This window comes from Pelodiscus sinensis, chromosome 5, assembly GCF_052426305.1.
Source record: "Pelodiscus sinensis isolate ZL-2025 chromosome 5, ASM5242630v1, whole genome shotgun sequence".
In the NCBI taxonomy this organism is placed as follows: domain Eukaryota; kingdom Metazoa; phylum Chordata; order Testudines; family Trionychidae; genus Pelodiscus; species Pelodiscus sinensis.
This window is the reverse complement of record NC_143056.1, coordinates 91234613-91255916: the sequence shown is the minus strand read 5'-3', so window position 1 is coordinate 91255916 and position 21304 is coordinate 91234613.

The following is a 21304-nucleotide window of genomic DNA, read 5'->3' as shown; positions in this document are numbered from 1 at the left end:
ATAAGTGATGGAATGGAAAAGACAGAGTCTGTTTGGGCAAAAATCACATTGGGGAAGAAAACTATCAGATCCTCCCCTGGGATAGTGCTTGGGGTGTATTATAGACCACCAGGATCCAATTTGGATATGGATAGAGACCTCTTTAATGTTTTTAATGAAGTAAATACTCATGGAAACTGCATAATCATGGGAGATTTCAACTTTCCAGATATAGACTGGAGAACAAGTGCTAGTAATAATAATAGAGCTCAGATTTTCCTAGATGTGATAGCTGATGAATTCCTTCATCAAGTAGTTGCTGAACCAACAAGGGGGGATGCTATTTTAGATTTGGTTTTGGTGAGTAGCAAGGACCTCATAGATGAAATGGTTGTAGGAGACAACCTTGGCTCGAGTGATCATGAGCTAATTCAGTTCAAATTAAATGGAAGGATAAACAAAAATAAATCTGAGACTAGGGTTTTTGATTTCAAAAGGGATAACTTTAATAAATTAAGGAAATTAGTTAGGGAAGTTGATTGGACTAAAGAAATTATGGATCTTAAAGTGGAGGAGTCCTGGAATTATTTTAAGTTAAAGTTGCAGAAGCTGTCAGAAGCCTGTATCCCTAGAAAAGGGAAAAAATGTATAGGCAGGTGTGTTAGACCAAGCTGGATGAGCAAGCATCTCAGAGAGGTGATTAAAAAAAAAGAAAGCATATAAGGAGTGGAAAATGGAAGGAATCAGTAAAGAAAGCTACGTTATTGAGGGTAGAGCATGTAGGGACAAAGTGAGAAAGGCTAAAAGTCAGGTAGAGTTGGACCTTGCAAAGGGAATTAAAACCAATAGTAAAAGGTTTTATAGCCATATAAATAGGGGAAAAAAAACAAAAAAAGAAGAAGCAGGACCGCTAATTACTAAGGATGGAGTGGAGGTTAAGGATAATCTAGGAATGGCCCAATATTTGAACAAATACTTTGCTTCAGTCTTTAATAAGGCTAATGAAGAGCTTAGGGATAATGGTAACTTAACAAATGGGACTAAAGCTATGGAGGTAGATATTACCATATCCGAGGTAAAAGCCAAACTTGAACAGCTTAATGGGAGTAAATCGGGGGGCCCAGATAATCTTCATCCAAGAATATTAAAGGAACTGGCACATGAACTTGCAAGTCCATTCGCAAATTTTTTTAATAAATCTCTAAACTCAGGGGTTGTACCATTTGACTGGAGAATTGCTAATACAGTTCCGATTTTTAAGAAAGGGAAAAAAAGCGACCTGGGTAACTATAGGCCTGTTAGTTTGACATCTGTAGTATATAAGATCCTGGAAAAAATTATGAAGGAGAAAGTAGTTAGAGATATTGAGGCTAATGGCAATTGGGACAAATTACAACATGGTTTTACAAAAGGTAGATCGTGCCAAACCAATCTGATCTCCTTTTTTGAGAAAGTAACAGATTTTTTAGATAAAGGAAATGCAGTGGATCTAATCTACCTCGACTTTAGTAAGGCATTTGATACAGTACCACATGGGGAATTATTGGTTAAATTGGGAAAGATAGGGATTAATATGAAAGTTGAGAGGTAGATAAGCAACTGGTTAAAGGGGAGACTACAGCGGGTCATATTGAAAGGTGAACTGTTGGGTTGGAGGAAGGTTACTAGCGGAGTTCCTCAGGGATCAGTTTTGGGGCCAATTTTATTTAATCTTTTTATTGCTGATCTTGGCACCAAAAGTGGAAGTGTCCTAATAAAATTTGCGGATGACACAAAGTTGGGAGCTATAGCCAATTCAGAAAAGGATCAGGATATCATACAGGAAGATCTGAATGATCTTGTAAATTGGAGTGATAGCAATAGGATGAAATTTAATAGTGAGAAGTGTAAGGTTATGCATTTAGGGATTAATAACAAGAAATTTAGTTATAAGCTGGGGACATATCAGTTGGAAGTAACGGAGGAGGAGAAGGACCTCGGAGTCCTGGTTGATTATAGAATGACTATGAGCCGCCATTGTGACATGGCCGTGAAAAAGGCTAATACGATCTTGGGATGTATTAGGCGAGGTATTTCCAGTAGGGATAAGGAGGTGTTAGTGCCATTATACAAGGCATTGGTGAGACCCCGTTTGGAATACTGTGTGCAGGTCTGGTCTCCCATGTTTAAGAAGGATGAATTCAAACTGGAACATGTACAAAGAAGGGCCACTAGGATGATCCGAGGAATGGAAAACCTGTCTTATGAAAGGAGACTCAAGGAGCTTGGCTTGTTTACTTTAACCAAAAGAAGGCTGAGGCCATTTTGAAGAGGGCAAAGGAGCCGTGGGTGGCCATGTGCCTGGTCGGGCCCCTGTTGGGGCTGTACAGGTGCCTGCGGCTCGTGCTGCAGGCCGGTGCCCTGGTGTTCATGGACCAGGAGGCAGAGATCGCCTTGGACTCCCTCACCAGGGAGGCCGTGGCAACCGTGTGGCATCAGCACCCGACCATAGACAGGCCTGTCTGGAGTTTGGAGAGAAGCACCGACTGGTGGGACCGGGTGGTCCTCGGACTATGGGACGACCACCAGTGGATCCGGAATTTCCAGATGAGAAAGCGGACCTTCCTGCAGCTGTGCACCTGGCTCACCCCCACGCTGCAGAGAGCCACCACCCGGCTGCGGGCACCCATCCCCGTGAAGAAGAGGGTAGCCATCACGCTCTGGAAGCTAGCCACACCGGACAGCTACCACTCGGTGGCCCAGCAGTTCGGGGTGGGAAGATCAACCGTCGGAGTGATCGTCGTGGAGGTAAGTCCCAGGGGGAGTGGGATGGGGGGAGGGTGCTGCACTCCATGCCCAGGGACAGCCAAGACTCCCGGCTGGGTCGCCCAGGGGTTTGGGCCGTCCCTCCCTTGCACAGGCCTGGTGGGGGGGGGGGCTTGCGGCGAGGGGGGCCCTGGTGTGTGTGTGTGTGTGAGAGGACAGAGGGAATCAAGGGGGGGCCCAAGGGAGCACACACTCACCCCTGCTGTATGTGATGTGTTCCCTTGTGTTTCTCTGCACCCTTCTGCAGGTTGTCCATGCCATCAACAACGTCCTGCTCCCGCGAATCATCCGCCTGTGCGACATGGATGATACCATGGCTGGCTTCGCTGCCCTCAGGTTCCCCAACTGCGGGGGAGCCCTGGACACCACCCACATCCCCATCCGGGCCCCGGAGCATCGAGCAGGCCATTTCATGAACCGCAAGGGATACTGCTACATTGTTCTGCAGGCCCTCGTGGACCCCCGGGGCCACTTCCTGGACATTTACGGGGGCTGGTCCGGCCGGGCACATGACGCCCGTATCCTCCGGAACTCTGAACTGTTTCACAGGTTGGAGGCGGGAACCTACTTCCCCCGGCGGGACTTGACTGTCGGGGATGTGCCCATCTGCGTCGTCAGGGACGCGGCCTACCCCCTGATGCCCTGGCTAATGCGGCCATACACGGGGCAGCCGGACCAGAACCGGGCCCGGTTCAACGACCGCCTCAACCGGTGAGCAGAATGCAATGGAGGTCCTGGCCGCGTGCTGCATACTCCACAACATTGTGGAGCACAGTGGGGAGGCCTTCCTCCCTGCATTGATGGCAGCCGAGGCACAGACCTTGGAAGAGCCCGACACAGCTGCCGTCCGCCAGGCGCGCCAGAATGTGGTGCGCATCAGAGAGGCCCTGGTGGACATGTTTGCCCAAGCCCTGTAGTAGGGTCGCCTGGGTCTCCCCAGACTACTCCCGCCCGTCCCCTACCCTTCCCCACCCTCTCCCCTTACCTCCCCCCCAATTGTAAAGCGTCGGGTTAAAGCACATTGGCCGTCATCGAGACTGTTCGTCGGGCTTAGTTAGGGTTTTTCTTTTTAGCTTAGGCTAGGGTTTAGGCCACCATTGCCTGTCCCGAAGAACAGCCACGAGGATTCGGGGTTCGTGCGGAAGGCTGAAGTCAGCATACCTGATTCCAGTCATCTTCCGTTGAGGGATCTCCTGGCTGTTCCTCTCCTGAGGCCCGGAAGGACCAAAGGATTGAGGTGGCCAGCAACACCACCGATCGTCCTCCCTGCGCCTAGACTATGTTTAATTATCTGTAGTGTGCATCTTGTAACCATTCTTGCTTGTTAGCTATGTAAATATAGTTTGTGGTTTACATTTTACTGAAAAGTCTCAGTATTTATTTATGCACCACAAACCACTGACCACTTAAGAAGGGCCCCCCCCCCAGTGATAGAGTACAGATTTTGTTGTCCACAGTTTGCAACCATGTTAAAGTTAAGTGGCTACTTGGCATCTCACATCATTTCTTACACTAACTAGAGTTACACAATTACCAACACAGGAATGAACAGCAAAATAGAGAACTGTTTATTTACAAGGTGGGGGGGAGACCTTCAACTGGGACATGGAGGGGGGGCAGTTACTGGGACGGGCGGCCCCTGCGAGCGCTCCTCTGGGGGCCGGCCTGCCCACGCTGGGCAGACTGCGTTGGGGCAGGCTGCACGCGGAGGTGGCCGGGGAGGTGGGCAGGGGCAGGAGCAGGAGCAGGAGCAGGGGCAGGAGCAGGGATAGGAGCAGGGATAGGAGGGGGCATGGGTTGTGCTACGGGAGGGATGGCGGGGGCCTGGACTCCGCCCACGCCATAATGAATCACATGCACAACATGTGCTGCCAGCGTGTCCATAGTGGTGCGCATCCCTCGGCACTCGTCGAGGAAGGCAGCCCAGCCCTCCTGCCGCCACTGCAGGTCCCCCTGCACCCGCTCAGTGATGGAGACCTGGATTGACTCCACGGCGTTGACGTGCCGGCGAAGCAGCTGGTCCCTCTGTCAGAGCCTGTGCCTCCGGGGTTGGCCAGCTGGGGGTGCCGCTGCTGCTGGAGTCGAGGGTCTTGTGCTCGGTCCCGCTGCAGGGAACAGAAGAAAGGACGGGTCAGTCAGGCAGGCCGTCCACTGTCCCCACACCGCATGCCCTCCACCCCTGAGCCCAGGTGACCCCACAGTTGTGTGCCTTTGCCCACTCGGTTCCCCTCCTGCCCCCATGTTGTATGTTGGCAAGGAGGACCGCCCCTGGAGTAGGGTCCTCCCTCCAGTATTGTAAGCACCGGTCTGTATCCTGGCCCCGTGCAGGGCGGGAGGGTGCTTGTGCTGCGTTCACCTGTGGAACTCCCTGCCGGTGGAGACTGTGAAAAGCTTTGGGCTAATCACTGGTGTTTGACAGGGAGTGAGATGCATCCCCACGCAGTGCCTGGGAGCACATCTGGCAGAGGCGGTCTGGGCTCTCAGATCCCCTCGCGTGGGATATCTCCTGGACGGAACCAGAAGGGTGACTGGGTGGGGGGATGTTCCATCCTTGCAGCAAAACTCAGGGGCCCTTCTCCCTCCCACTATCCCTCCCGCAAGCCCGGTAGCCCAGGGACATGTGTGGCCACAGTGGGCACTTCCCTCAGGGAGGCAGCCAAGGCACCGGGAGCAGGCGAGGGACTCAGTGGGGGTCCATGGTCACAGGACCGTGACGCTGCGGTGTACCCAATAGCAGCTGGCTGTGCCTCACAGCGAAGCATGGGACAGTGTGCCGTTCTCCGTGCTGCACCCTTGGCGGAGCTGCGGGATCTGGGCTGAGTCCCTGGGGCCCTGGCCGGTTCCAGCCGGCATCCACCCTTTCCCCTGGTCCCGCCTAATGTATGTGAGCAGCACGGTCCCAGGCGTGCCCTGCAGCTGCCTGCCGCGGCCACGTGCCGCTTGGTCACCAGGCTGCACGTGCTGCTTGCTGCCTCATGCTACGCAGCGTGCAGCTCATGTGGCCTGAGTGACAGGCTCTCCCCCTCCCCCCTCCAGGCACCTGGCCCCCCCCCCCCGCCCTCCACCCCCTGCCCTTTGGGAGTGCAAACTGCACAAACTCACCAGTGGGTTCCTCCCTGGCCTCGGCCTCAGAGGAGCTGCTGGAGGGGGCCTGCTGGGCGGTGGCTATGCTGGCCTCCTCACTGCTGGATGCGCTGGCGCTGTCCTCTCCCTCCCCTGGCTCGGTGGGACGGTTGATGGGGGGGCGCTGGCGGTGTCCATGGGGACAGCTGGGGCTTGTGGGGCTGGCTGGCCCAGAAAAGAATTCAGCCGGTCATAATAGGGGCAGGCATCGGGTCCTGCCCCCCTACCCTCAGTGGCCCGCACATACCCCAGCCGCAGTTCTTTAACCTTCGAGCGCACCTGCTCACAGTTGCGGCCGGGGTGTCCCTGCTGCGCCAGGTTCTGTGCCAGCCGCCTGTAAAGGTCCGCATTCCGGCGGCGGGACTGCAGGTCGTGGAGACCCTCCTCCTCCTGCCACAGGTCCAGGAGGGTCTCCAGCTCCCTGGGGGTCCAGGATGGGGCCCAGCGTTTACGGCCCTTGGGGGCTTACTCCCCTGCGGGTGCAGGTGGCTCACCACCCGGAGCTGCCATGCTTGGCTGAGAGGTGGCTGTTGGGCAGCACAGCGGCACGTGGCAGAGCTGAAGCAGCAGGGTCTCCGGCAGGCTCCTGCCACAGGCACCCAGCAGCCTCCGAGCTCTTTAAGAGCTCGGGTTAGCAGGAAGTCCGGGGCTCCTACGGGGTCTTGCGGCGTCCAAACCACTTTTTTCCGTTTCTTCTGCTTTTCCGGAAAAGCTGTCTACACTGGCCCTTTTCCGGAAAAGCTTTTCCGGAATAAGGACTTATGCCCGAGCGGGAGCAGCGTAGCTTTTCTGGAATAGCGGCTGATTTTGTACAGTAGAGCGTCATTGCTTTTCCGGAAATTCAAGCGGCCAGTGTAGACAGCTCGCAGCTTATTCCGGAAAAGTGGCTGATTTTCTGGAATAAGTGGCCCAGTGTAGACACAGCCGATGGGTTTATGAAGGGGATGGTTTGATGAGATAACATGATCTTGGTAACTAATTGACCATTCATTATCAGTGGGAATAGGTCAATGGAGGGATGATAGGAGTTACTATAGAGAACTTTCTGGGTGTCTGGCTGATGAGTCTTGCCCACATGCTCTGGGTTTAGCTGATCGCCATATTTGGGGTCGGGAAGGAATTTTCCTCCAGGGTAGATTGGCAGAGGCCCTGGAGGTTTTTCGCCTTCCTCTGTAGCATGGGGTACAAATCACAGCTAGAGGATTCTCTGCATCTTGGGGTCTTCAAAGTATTTGAAGGCTTCAATATCTGAGATATAGGTGAGAGGATTATTCTGGGAGGGGTGGGTGAGATTCTGTGGCCTGCACTGTGCAGGGGGTCAGACTGGATGATCATAGTGGTCCCTTCTGGCCTTGGAGTCTATGAGTCTAGGTGGTAATAGATTAAAACTAAAGACATTTTAAAGAGTCACTTTTCCTCACAGTACACCTCAGTTTATGAAAGTGGAAATACAGGTTGGACCTCCCTTGTCCAGCACCCTTGGGACCTGGCCAGTCCCAGATGTGGGATTTTACCAGAGAAGGGGAGATCATTTCTGGACCCCCTACTGCCGGCCCCTGCAACTGGCCCACTGGCCTCTCAGCCAGCTCCTCACCTCCTGTTGGCCCCACTGCCCTGCCAACCCTGATGGGCAGCTATTGCTGCCCTGGCTCTGGAACTTGCAGGGCAACCACACTGGGGCTCCAGGTCCCACAGGGCAGCTGCATTTGTGCCATGCATGCCATGCTGGGGATCTGGGACCCACAGGGCAGCCATGTGCTTGCACTGGGGAATCTGGGACCCGCAGGGTAGCCGCACGTGCTACAGATCCCTGCTCCACCGAACAGCCTCATGCGAGTCTCCCAACCGTGCTGGGCAGACCTGCTGCCACAAGCTGACGGCAGGCTCGCTGTGGACATCCCACTGCCCTATCGGTCCCTCAGGGATCCTTGCCACTGATCCTCCACCGGGACTCTCTGGTCCCGCAACAGTCATGCCAGACCATGGATGTTTCCGGACCAGAGAATCCTGCTTAAGAGAGTTTCAACCTATAGTTTTAAAGGCCAGAGTGAGTTTTTCACTGTTCCCGTTCTTTTGTACCCTTTTGAATTTTATCTAAACTTTCACAATTGGTCATTTTCATTTTTTATTCTTGCTGGGTTTTCATTGTCAGTCAAAGTATTAGCACCCCAGGGTGTCGTTGGGTTGCCAATAAGATTGCAAGACTATATTTAAATCCCTGACTCTTCACACAAAAATTCTGACATAAAAATGAACCATGAAAAATTTCTGCTACAACTCTTGACCCAACCCGTGCTCCACAGCATAATTGGACCTATCACTACACACTGGTGTGGAATCTCCTCCTGACCCTGCCTGGGGGAAAGGCATCCATCCCTGAGTGACTGACAGGCAAATAGCTTAGCTAGGAAAATGGTGAGGATGCTTTTGAACAATTCCAGCATCAGGGGAAAGCTTTACATCAGGACCCATTGGCCCTGAAATCATGGCCCCACCTGAAGGAATTGTTGAAATTATAGGTCCTTATACAACACCCAGGCACTGAGATGCCAATCTCTGAGTCCCTCTCCTTTTCCACTACACAGACTATTTGGCGGGAGATACTGTAGCAGCTTTCGTGAAGGACACAAGATCTCTCTGATGGATTTGTTCACAGAGATCCCCTTGAGAATGTCACTTAATACCCTGAAATACCTCTGAGCCCACCTACCTTCCCTTTGGGGCACCCTAGCACCCTGTTCTGCTGAACCAGACTCTCCAGTCTCTTCCAGTGATGGCACAGAGAGGGAGTCTCAGCCCACAGCAGAGTAATACAGACACTGAGATCAGCACAGCTCTGGGAAGGCTCAGTCAAAGGGATTTGCTGCAGCACACAGGTGCAGAACCCAATGGGACCAGAACCCCAGATAAATCCGTCTTACTCTGTATAAAGTTTTATACAGAGCAAACTCATAAAAGTAAAAAGATGTGCATATCTGTGTGCCCTCCCCCTTCCTTCCCCCCCCCCCCGAGGTAACAATTTACGCTGGGTTTATTAATAAACATAGATTAAGTACAAAAAGTAGGATATGAGTGGTCACAGAGATAGTAGACAGAATAATGTAAGTTACTAAACAAAATAAAAGATGCAATCTAAGCTTAATACACTGAGGCTATGGCTACACAGCAGCATTATTTTGGAATAACTGACATTCCGAAACAACAAAGTCTGTGTCTATACTACAAGAAGTTATTTCAACATAACAGCAAAATAATGTCAAGCTGGAGGACTTCTTACTCTGATTTCTGTAACCTTCATTGTATGAAGAGTAAGGGAAGTTGGAGGAAGAGTGCTCTTTCTCAGCCTTCTGCTGTGTAGACAGCACCAAATACTGAAGTAATCTGTTTTGATTTAAGCTATGCAATTGATGTAGCTCAAGTTGTGTAGTTCATTTAGGCTTTAGCCCTACTGTGCAGATGTACCCTAACAGAACTTGTTGCAAATTATAATTTCTCACCCTACTTCTTATTTCAGGTAAAGTCCTTATCAGGACAGAGTTGTGTCTTCTGATGAGGGTCTAGAAGTTCTACTCCACCCCTGTCATTACGGTCCTTTTGTTTCCAGGTGTTTTTATGTATCCTCTTATAGTGAGAAGCAGTCTAAATCTGCAAACAATTATTGTTTACTTCCTTTGCCTTGTATAGAATTTCCCTGGGCAGGAAGCCTTTGTTCGATTCCCCCACACCTCTATGAAAAAGTACAGACATTCAAAATGGATTCCAACTTCAGGTGACATGGTCACAAGCCTACATGAGTCAATATCCAGGTAGCACATCTGCAGGAAGATAGTACTCCCCCAATCAAGTGTCTCTTGAAACTGGGCTATTAGTTTTGTGTCTGGCTTCTTCATTGTTGTTCCTGATGGGCTGGAATCCACTGATAATATAGCTACACTCAGTATTCCTAATTTCAGATACAGAAATGGCACATGCATACAAATATACACATTCAGCATATTACAAGCTTTCCAGTGATACCTTGATAGAACTATTTTGCATAAAGCATTTTCCAGTTATGTATATTGTAATGCAGTGACATCTTTCATGAGCCTCTGGCCTAGTGTGTGTGCCTGCACTCTGTCTGTTTGAAAGTCTTTTTGGCAACTCAGCCCTCCAGCCAAGTCACACACCCTGCATGTGAATCCTCTTCCAGAGAAAACATCTACTGGGGTGCCCTCTGTTGTGACTCTGAGTCCATTCTTCCAGTCTGGACACACTCAAAGAGTGGTGCCCCCAGGCTTACCCCTCCTGTATACCACTTCCTCCCCCTTTCCTAAGGGTCTTCTCAGCTTGGAGTTTCCAGAGGCACTGAATTGATTCTGGTCTTGCAGCTCCTTTTATAGGGTCTTCCTCACCCTGGATTGGCCACTGCCACACTACAAGCCTCCACTAGGTGGCTTCAGGGCCTGGTCCATCCCATCATACTGGGCCCTGGTCTTACCATCCCCACCTTTAGGAGAGTCAGGCTGAGCCCAGACATTTGGCACTCCCTGTCCTTTCTCTGGGGGTGATGCCTCTTTATGTGGGACTTAATATGGCAGTAGAAACATTCCTCATGTCTTCAACTGGCCACAGCCCTTCCATAGTCAATGTCTGGCTTAGCCATTTTTTAAGGGCTAGCCTGGGCCTTACCCATTAGAGCATTTCCTCTTTACATGCCTGGACTCCCCACAGGCCCAACATGTTCAAGGGCCCCCTGCTATCCTCACAGAAGGTGCTAGCCCATCTTTCTCTTTATTCCGGTGGAGCCCTCTTGACCCAGTAGGGGTATCTTTTCCTTGTGTGTCCCCTGCACCCACAGACATAACAGTTTTAAGGTTTAGGCACCGACCACTTGGTGTTGGGTCTCCCACAGAGTTCGGATCCCACCTTCACAGCAGCCAAAATAATCCCCTCTGCTGCTTGGCGAGCTGAGCCACCCAGTTCCTCCAATAAACATCCATCTTTTCTAGCCTCATTTTCTCAGGTCCTGTATTCTCTTGCCCAGAATACCTGCAATCCCATCGTACATGCTGTCTAGGTAGACATTATCATTTCTGCTGTCATCACAACTTGAGGACTCCAGGGGCACTGAACTGATTGGTCTTACAACTCCTTTTATTATGCCTTCCTGGTCCCTGATTGGCTGTTTCCTCTGCTGCCACTCTAGCCTACTTGGAGGAGTTCTCTGGGTCTTCTTTTCTGGGGTGGAGTGTGGCAAGGCCAAAAGTCCCAGCAGGAGTCTTCAGGGCCTGGTTCACCCTGTCACATATATTCATAGGCATATTTTCAAAAAGCATAGGGAAGGCCCTGTCACACTCTCCTTTAGGACTTTGCTGGTTCTAACTCTGGAATGGGCTTTGCTATACCACTTGCACAGATATCTTTGTTATCCATCAGGCCTGTGTAAACAAGGCGTATAGGACTTCTGCATCTCTTCCAATTAAAAAGATAATGGGGTTAAACACAAAATCTAATTTTGAGATCCCAATTACCTGAGCTGGGGTTGAGAGGAGGGAAGACTCCAGGGGCTGAACTATGCAGTGTTTTCATAGACTTACGAATGCCTGCAGGAATTGTTTGGGTGGAGACAACAGACACTCTGAATTACTAGGATTAGTTTTTACCAACAACCAGATCTAGCACAGTGGCCCATCAAGGCTCTATGTATGGCCCATGAGACCTACGTGCAGGGTTGTCAGATTCTGCTGGTTTCCAACCAGGTATGGGTTTTTTCTTGCCAGTATTACTAAAGTGACATGCATGCAAGGGCATGTGAAGCGAGGTGCATGCTGCTTGCACACAACATTGACTTGTGAGAGTCGTGCACTCCCTCTGCATCCAATCAAGGCACTGCTGTGGTTCAATCAGAGCTGGAGCCTCCAGTCTCCCCTGTCTGCAGAGATGTGGTACAGGGGTGGGGGACACCGTGAAATGAACATACAAATACCTACTCTACACAGCCAAGAGGAAGGTCCAGGAGCCTGGAGTTGCAGAAGGATGGAGAAATGTTGGTTTTCTCAGAGGGGCACCTACTGTCTCTCAGCTAGGAAGCAGAAGATGAATATCCCCCTTTAAGGTCCAGGCCTTCAAGCAATTGTCCCCTTTGCGTTCAAACACGCCCCCATTGGTGGGCTTGCTCATGCAGCCCACTCACCAACTTAGGTTGCCCATCCCTGATCTAGGACATTCCTGTGGAAGGACATACAGTACTCGAAGATAAAAGCCACCCTGCATTGAAAGCTGCCTCTTTGCACAGTTGTGTGAGCTGTCTGGCCCTGCAGACAATGTACTCACATTAGCCCAGTCCCATACATCTGACTCAGGACTGCTTGTGGAGGGTTCACAACTGCATTTACTGCTGCTCTGGAAGGAAACAGGCTGTATCAATCATGTTTACTGACCATTACGGATTCCAAACATGGACTGCATCATTATCATTCACTCACCTGTAAGTACAAACCACTGGTATGTAAGGCCACAGGATTTTTCCTGTAACTTTGATCCTTCGGTGATTATACACACTGAAAGGGATCGCAACATATTACAATTATCTGTATTACCATGGTACCTAGGAGCCCTAGGCCTGGATCAGTATCCCATGTACTAGATGCTGTACAAACAAAGACCAACAACAAAACAAACCTGATGGAGATTAACATATACAGCAACTAATATATACAAAGTAATCCCTACCTTTTTCTCCCAGTTAACATTCAACCTGCTATAAAGACCATTGCCTCTCTGCCCCATCCCCAAAACTCCACTGCTGCTTCCAGCAGTTTGTTTGTTTTCTCATGACCAAAGATGGCATGGCTAGGATGATTATCCAGCTCTGAACACATACCCATTTCTCTCCCACTCTCCACCCCAACACTCTATAGCTAAGCACCAAATAGCCAGCTCAGCTGGAAGATACCTATACTTGTGTGACTGCCTGTGCACACGAACACTTTATCATATCTACCTAAACTACAAATAACTGATGGGGTGGGGAGGGGGGATTCTTTTTGAACAATACGTCGATTTGAATTTTTTTTTAGCTGAATGCACACTTGCATTATTTAATGCACGTTCACCCCTTGTTCGGTCTGTCCTATCCCCATCATTTACTGCTAAACAGGTCCCTTATCTTTATTGATCACTTCATTTATCTTTTCTTAACTCCCCTTGCACCGTCTGGTGCCGTGTGTCCAAGGTATTGAGACTAAACATCTGTCTGTTCAGACTGTCATGACTGGTTTGCCTTTGAAATAAAAGGGGGAGCAGGTGGTGTGACTAAGTAGACTCTCGACAGAATAAGGGCACCATTGCTGGGTCCTGTCCCAACCTGCCAGTGATTCCCCACCCTCCCAACTGTTTCACATTAAAGCAGTCAACTGTGGCTTTACAGTCCAAGTTTTACACAACTGTTTTACAAACTAGGAAGAATTTCTTTTGTTGAAAATCTTTTGTTAGACAGCAGAGAATGGGGGTGGGACGGAGAAAGCCAATTCCAAGACGGAGTGCATTTTAATGTGTATGTAGATATTCCCCATGCAAGCCAGTTATTTCATACCTCATCTATTGCTGTGCAGTTTGTAAACTCTATCATTGGACACAGTTGCACAACATATCTAGAAACTTTATTTTGTGCTAAAAACATCTCCTTGTGGAGTTATAGTCTCCTACTTCTATTGCTAAGGGAAGGAAATAAATTATTATGGCACATTAGGAATATTATGGAAAATTCTTTATAAAAGTGAAAATAAACAGGTCAACTAACATTTTTAAATGACTGATCATTGGATAAGAATAAAGTGTGGCCAGTTTTTCAGTATTACAGTAACTAAAGCCCTTCTGAGTGAATAATTCTCTTAAATTTATACCAGCACATGAACAAATGACCCAGATACTAATCACATGGCTGGTCTACACTAGAAACTTACATCTGCATAGCTATGTCTTTCAGGAGTGTGGTTTTTATACACACACACACACACACACACACACACACACCATAAAACCCTGAGAGCAGTAGCAATACTGACCTAACCCCAGTGTTGATGATAGGTTAATGGGAAGACAGATTATCTGCCCTGATTCAAGAAACCTTCTTCTTGACATAAGTAGTGTTCAACCTGAAGTGCAACAGCAGCACCGCTGTCGCTGTACTGCTATTATGTTTTAAGCATAGACATACCCACAGTTAAATATGAGTAGCTCCACTGCCTGGGCCTGCCATGGGCAGAGGCTGCTTTGTGGCAGTCTCCCCTGCCCCTTACCCTTGTGCTGCTGCCTCTGATACAGGCAGCAGCGGGGAGTTGGGCAGGCAGCACTGTGGAGATGTTGCTGGGGGAAACCAGCTTTTAAGCCCCCAGCATTGGCTCTTGCTCTCTCCTCCTCCCCACTTGCTGCCTCTCACACAGAGGCAGCAGTGGGGAGGTGGGGAAATGCGAGTAGTCGAGTAGTTGACTTGTCTACTTGCTTTAATCCCAATTCCATTCCACACACTCATTTTAAAGAGAACACTGCAACTTTGTGTGCACTCATTGCATAGTGACAGTTAATCTATTTCACTGTTCAAAACAAACAAATCAGCACCCCAAACTGTCAAAACCGAAACCCAGAATTTTTACAAGCAAAAATATTGGGAAATGGTGAAAAATATGAGTTAAAACTGAAAAATATTTTCAGATAGATTCTTGTTTACACAGAGGCCTCTCTGTACTATTGCCAGATTAAAGGGACCTTTGAGTAAATGAGAATTAGGCTTTTTGCCTTTAAGTAGATCAGGAAAGAGGGGGTTTAAGGCATGCTTTCTCATTGCCTCCAAAATGAAGGCCAGTGGTCCCTCTGCTTTTTCAAATGGCATAATAAAGGCCCTGATCTTTGATCATGCAGTCACTTTTATAAATCTTTTATTTGTTTTATTCTCTTTCTAACGTAGTCTCACATGCCCTCCCCCACCATTGTCTTCCCTTTCTGACTGTAATTTTTAGATAAAGAGTGAACCCCTGGCTCTCTTGAAGGTGGTAGCAAAACTCCCATTGAATTCAGTGGGACCAGAATTGCACCCAAAGGGTGCTCAGTCCTGTAGTCAATGAGAATTTTGCCAATGAGGTCCCTTAAGAAAGCATTGAGAATCAAATGTAATAAAATGGTATTTCCTAATAGGGATCTTATCCTGCAAATGCTTCCTATAATGTAAAAGCATCCTGAATCCTAAATGAAACTCAGAGGAATTGAGGTCCCTGAACTCTCCCAAAAGCAGGCTGTATGTTAGCTGCATTCTCACTCCCTCCACTCCCACCACCCTCCCAATTCCCCAAGAGTTATAAACTCTTTTATAGAAGACTGCTGGAAAATATAGAAAAACAAGAGTCCATTTGTAGTTTTAAAACATTACATCTGGATCATAGATAGGCAGACTGGTAGGATATCTATACAGGTAAAAAAATAATTTAGCAAGTATCATATTCCTCCCTCTGAATATGAAAAAGCAACAGCTGGAAAATGTGGCAAAATCCTCAAAATAGTTTTCTTACATCTCTGGTCATTTTACATCTGAACACTACCACAATCACTATTTTGTCACATTGTTAGGTTGATTGCAGGTTAATAACCAATGTCACATGGTAATAGCATTAAGATTAGAAAACAATAGATTATTTCCTTGTTACTACTTGATGGCTAATGCTGTACACTGTATATGATCTGAATGCTCAGTTAAACAATATCATTATGTTCAGCCACATCTCCACTTGTGGGAAGATCAACGCAGCAGCAATCTTCCAGTGGTCAATTTAGCAGGTCTAGTAAAGACCTGCTAAATCAAATGTTGATGGGTTCTGACCAGGTACTCCTATTCCTCAAAAGGAGTAAGGGAAGTTGAGGGAAGCATTTCTCCCACCAACCTCTCACTGTGAGGACAGCACCAAAACTCGGCTTAAGATACATCAACTCCTGCCACGTTTTTTACGTACCTGGAATTGTGTACTTTAAGCCGACCTTCCCCCGTAGTATGGAATTGGCCTTCCTCTTGGCATTTACACCTGTCTTTTGTATAGAAATCCATACTCCTCAGAAAGGCTAATCAGCATTCAAAAAGTGCTTCCCATATTCATATTAATTACAGTATGTCCTTCAAACCTCTTTTTTAATTTGTTTTAAAGAAAAAACAAGAAGAGAAAAATAGCAGCTGCAAGTTGTACTTTAACCTTTATATTTATTTCTAGAAAGGTTAAAACAAAAATTAAGCGTAGTGAAATTGGAAGCGAGGTGACATAACATGCTAATATTAACCTCTTGCCTCTAGTGACTAGCATGCAAATTTGGCTTAGGTCACAAGTGAAGTGAATTTGATGGACATTTGTCTTCATCACAAAACTCACCATATCATTTGGCACAATTTGTCACCAGTGACATTTTTTACTCAAGAGAGGCTGAGGACTGGAGCAGCACAGATGTTACAGGTCAGAAATAAGTTACACTGGCAGAGCTGTGCAGAAATTACATGGTATCTGCCTGCACAGTCCAGTTCTTTTTCAATAGAAGTAAAATTAAATAAATTATATGCAAATAATTAAAATAAATATTCTGATGTGTGGATGGGGGGCAAAAGTGGATTTTAAAGATAGCCAATGCACACCTGCATATTTGGCAGCAGGAAAAAGTCTGCTGTATTCACACATGCGTCCCTGAGAACAGACTTGAAATAAGGCTGTTACTTGTTGCACACATTTGGCTTAATGTAACAAAGATAAAAGACAACATGTTGATATCCTGATAACATGCAATGGCTTCATTTTAATTTCCAAATGGGTTAAGGCATTTAAAAGGGGAGCAGGGCTTCATACTGTGATTAGGCTAATCCCATTTCAAATACAGTATCTGTATAATTGTTTTAAATATAATTTACTATATCCCTTTAACAATCCACAAATTATCACTTGACCACTAGAAATAATAGACCTTTTTGTTGAAAACAAAAAGCATGTGAAGACCAAAGGTTAAACAGGTCTTTTCATCATGATAAATCACTGGTTAATGAGGCTACTATTGCTGGGTATTATCCTTGCTCACTTTAATGCCATTACCTTCTGGTTGTAAAGCTGACACTACTAATGATCTTCATTCTTTGAACTTTTCCACAATATTGACTGGTTGCACTGAGCAGATGTTACTTGGATTTGATTGCAAAATTGGCAATTCTTATAACGGACAAAAACCACTTTAAAAGGAATTATGCTGAATTTAAATATATGTAAAGAACTGTAAGCCGAAAGCAAGAACCCTAATTTGTTCAGACAATTACTTGGAGATGTACAAATACCATAAAATAGAGCAACTTCAAGAAAAGCCTTTCTTTTACTAAATTAATTTTCCAAATTTCTTTTTTAACAAGCTAAAACAAAGGAAACCCCCTTCTCTGCATGATTGCCTAAACAGTATAGCCAATTGTTTCTCTCTCTCTCTCTCTCTCTCTCTCTATATATATATATATATACATACTTTTAATATATATGAGTGTTGGATGTTTTAAAGAATGAACTGCAAGTAATTTCCCAAGAGACCAAAAAACTGAACTTAGCCTGATTTATTGTCTAAAAGACAAAGAAGTTTACTGTGAAAAGAAGACATACGTTCTGAGAAGCATTTCTTCTCTTACAGCATATTCACCTTACCCATAAGTGATTCCAAGATACATCCTCAAACCTACTTCTGATTACATGGTTGTTTAAAAACTAAAACCCCTTTATATGTCATTTAAATTTAATTTTAATCCACTAGTTTCTGCCAGCTTTGTCGTAGCTACCTCCCTACACTTTCCCATGGCACTGCATCCCAAGTGTTGATGTGCTATGCAAGTATTTACTTACTGAGTGGTAAAAATAGTCATGCTTTTTGCTTTGACAAGTTCCTATTTTGTAATGCCAAAGTTGATTTCATCTGTGCAAAGTGCTATGGAATGTTTGACATGGGTGAACAGGATTGTGGGAATAGCATATCATATTCAGATAAAATAACTGCCCATCACCCATATTAAAATATGTATATGAATATTAATGTTATGAACAGACCTATTACTGTGGGGTATACTACACCGAACATGTATTGGCTAACAATATCTAGATCCATCATATTGCTTTCACAAACAAAACCAATTTATTTTGAGTAAAACCCCTCTAAAGTGTGTCTGAGAGGCTGCAGATATCTTCTTCTCTCTTTTGTTTATATTTGGGCAATATGTAATATAGATGCCAAAGGGACATTTTTTTTCTTCCTGCAGTATGGCATCATGACACATGGTGAATTTGGTGTTCAGCTGCATGAGAGTTGCAAATCAGTATCACTGCTCCTTGGATTTGTTATGTGCTGTACCGAACAGTGAGGTCTGCAATCCTGGGGTATATCATGTTTAATATTTTGAATACATTTGCCCCCTTTTTGCATACAAAAATGCTCAACTATCCAAGTGGGAAGGTAGCATGCTCAGGTACAGCACAGTAGGCTATCAAGTTCCACTTTCTTGAAAGAAGGGCAGAGGATACTGATGGGTCTTTGGCAGGAATGACAGAGGGAGGCATTTGGAAGCTTGAAAGTCAATGGATGTTCAGGAAGGTTGGGCAGAGTTCAAGGATAAATGATGGTATATGCACACCCACGGTCTACAGTCAGGTGATTCTTAGAATCTATGCTTTCCTGGTGTGTTTCTGTTTCATTGGTTGTATAATAATGCAATTAACATGAACTCTTAGGGTACGTCTACACTACAGCGCTAGTTCGAACTAACTTAGTTCGAATTAGTTAATTCGAACTAAGCTAGTTCGAACTAACGCATCTAGAACTAAAAACTAGTTCGAACTAGCGTTTTGCTAGTTCGAACTAGTAAGTCCACATTGAGTGGACTCTGAACAGGGCTTAATGATGGCCGGAAGCAGTGCCGGCAGGGCATAAAAGGAGGACTTAGAGCATGGAGATACTGTCTCAGGCTAGCCGAGGGCTGCGCTTAAAGGGTCCCGACCCCCACCCCGGACACACAGTTCTAAGGGGTGCCCCGCTTGCAAAGAAGTTCTGGCTTGGAGTGCCCTGAGTGCCCACACTGGGCACATCACACCACTCGGCCATCAGCCCGGCTGCACTTGCCGCAGGCTGCCATCTGGGGAGAGGGAGTAATTGGGGGGCTGCAGGAGAGCTTCCACCCCCAGAAGCCCGCAGAGCCAGCCCAGTCCTCCCCATCGGGGGCTCGTACCCCATTCCTCCCTCACCTCCTTCCACTTGCCCTTCCCTAGCCCCCCTTCTTATTGATGTACAAAATAAAGATAACGTTTCTTCCAACATTGACTCTGTCTTTATTGAAAAAAACTGGGGGAGATTGGGAAAAGGAGGTGGGAGAGGGGAAGAGAAAGGCTGGGAGAGGGGAGGGCAACTAACATGATCAGGGGTTGGGAACAGGTCCCAGATGAAGAGAGGCTACAGAGACTGGGACTGTTCAGCTTAGAAAAGAGGAGACGGAGGGGGGACAGGATAGAGGTCTCTAAAAGCAGGGGTTGGGTGGAGAGGGTGCATTGAGAAAAGTTCTTCATGAGTTCCCATAAAGAAGGACTAGAGGACACCAAAGGAAAGGAATGGGTAGCAGGCTTCAAACTAGTAAGAGAAAGTTGTTCTTGACAAAGCAAATAGTTAACCTGTGGAACTCCTTGCTGCAGGAGGCTGTGAAGGCTAGAACTAGAACAGAGTTTAAAGGGAAGTGAGATCAAGTGATGGAGGTTGGGTCCATGGAGTCCTATTAGCCAGAGGGTAGGAGTGGTGTCCCTGCCCAAAGTTTGTGGAAGGCTGGAGAGGGATGGCACGAGACAAATGGCTTGGTCATTGTCTTCGGTCCATCCCCTCCAGGGTCCCTAGGGTTGGCCGCTGTTGGCAGACAGGCTACTGGGCTAGATGGACCTTTGGTCTGACCCAGTACGGCCATTGTAAGCTCAGGGCTCAGTGTCGGGGGTCTCAGTGGACCCCCTTGATTTTCATGCACACCTGGTCCTGGGTGGCCAGGCTGGCAGCTCTCCTGCTCTAGCCGGCCACTTTCCTGTGCCTAGTGCGGAGATCGTGGACGAGGTCCACGATGTCCGCACTAGCCCAGGAAGGTGCCCGCCTCTTGCGGTCCAGGGCAAGCTCCCGGGAGCCGCCAGCCTGGTCCCGGCAAGAGGGGGTGGGCTGGGGGGCATCGGGTGGGTGGCTCTGTGCCGTGCCAGGTGCAGGGTCTGCTAGCTGGGTGCTGGCAGGCTTGCACCTGGCACGGGCACCGTAGCCAGCCCGTGCCCCTTTAAGGGGTCCGGGGCCGGGAGGGGGGCATAGAGTTTCCCTGGTGTTGGCCAGAGTGGCCACCAGGGAAAGCTGGGGAGGGCTAGCCTCCCACTAGTTCGAACTAAAGGGCTACACAGCCCTTAGTTCGAACTAGCTAGTTCGAACTAGGCGTTAGTCCTCGTAAAATGAGGTTTACCTAGTTCGAACTAAGCGCTCCGCTAGTTCGATTCAAATTCGAACTAGCGGAGCGCTAGTGTAGCGCATAGGAAAGTTAGTTCGAACTAACGTCCGTTAGTTCGAACTAACTTTCTAGTGTAGACATACCCTTAGAGAGTAGATTTTAAATGCAACTGTTTTCAACTATTTACCTAACTTCGCTTTTCATTTCATGTATCAGTTGTACATCCACATGGAGGAAGGAAGCCTGGAAATTAAGCTGGGGAAAATGGGAGGGATTAAGGATACAGAGGAGAGAAAATAGCATGATTTAATTATAAATACAATAAAATAAACAAATAATAAGACCTAGATCTACCACCACTCTATTGAATTGTTTTCCCCCCGTCCTTTTGTTTATCTTTTCAGACTGTACACTGTAGACATACGCTGGGCACTAGGGATGTAATAGTGCAGTAGATTAACCAATTAACCAATAAGCTAAAGCTTATAGGTTAATGCTATATACTACACACGTTGCATTCCCTCCCCCACTCCACCCCCCGCCAGTAAATTGTTTAGCAGGCTGGCCAGCAGCCCAGCTCAGTCCTGGCTTGTGCTGGGTCTGGAACCTATCACAACTGCAGCTCTTCATTTAAAGTGTATTGGGAGTCAAGAGGGCAGCCTGACTCAGTTTTGGCTTGCGCTGGGTCTGGGAGCAGCACCTCCCTTCCCCCCCGACAGGAGCTGCTGCCACCCAGTATCAGAGGCAGCAGCACGCAGCAACAGGCAGCCTGTCCATGAGGGGAGCTGTTTTTTAAATTGGCACCCTGATATAGAGACAGCAGCATGGAATGGCAAGGGGCTCCCCGAGAGTGAGACCGGAAGACACTGGCTTCTGGCCCCACCCCCGGGGACTATAGAATAGTGGAATAACTGA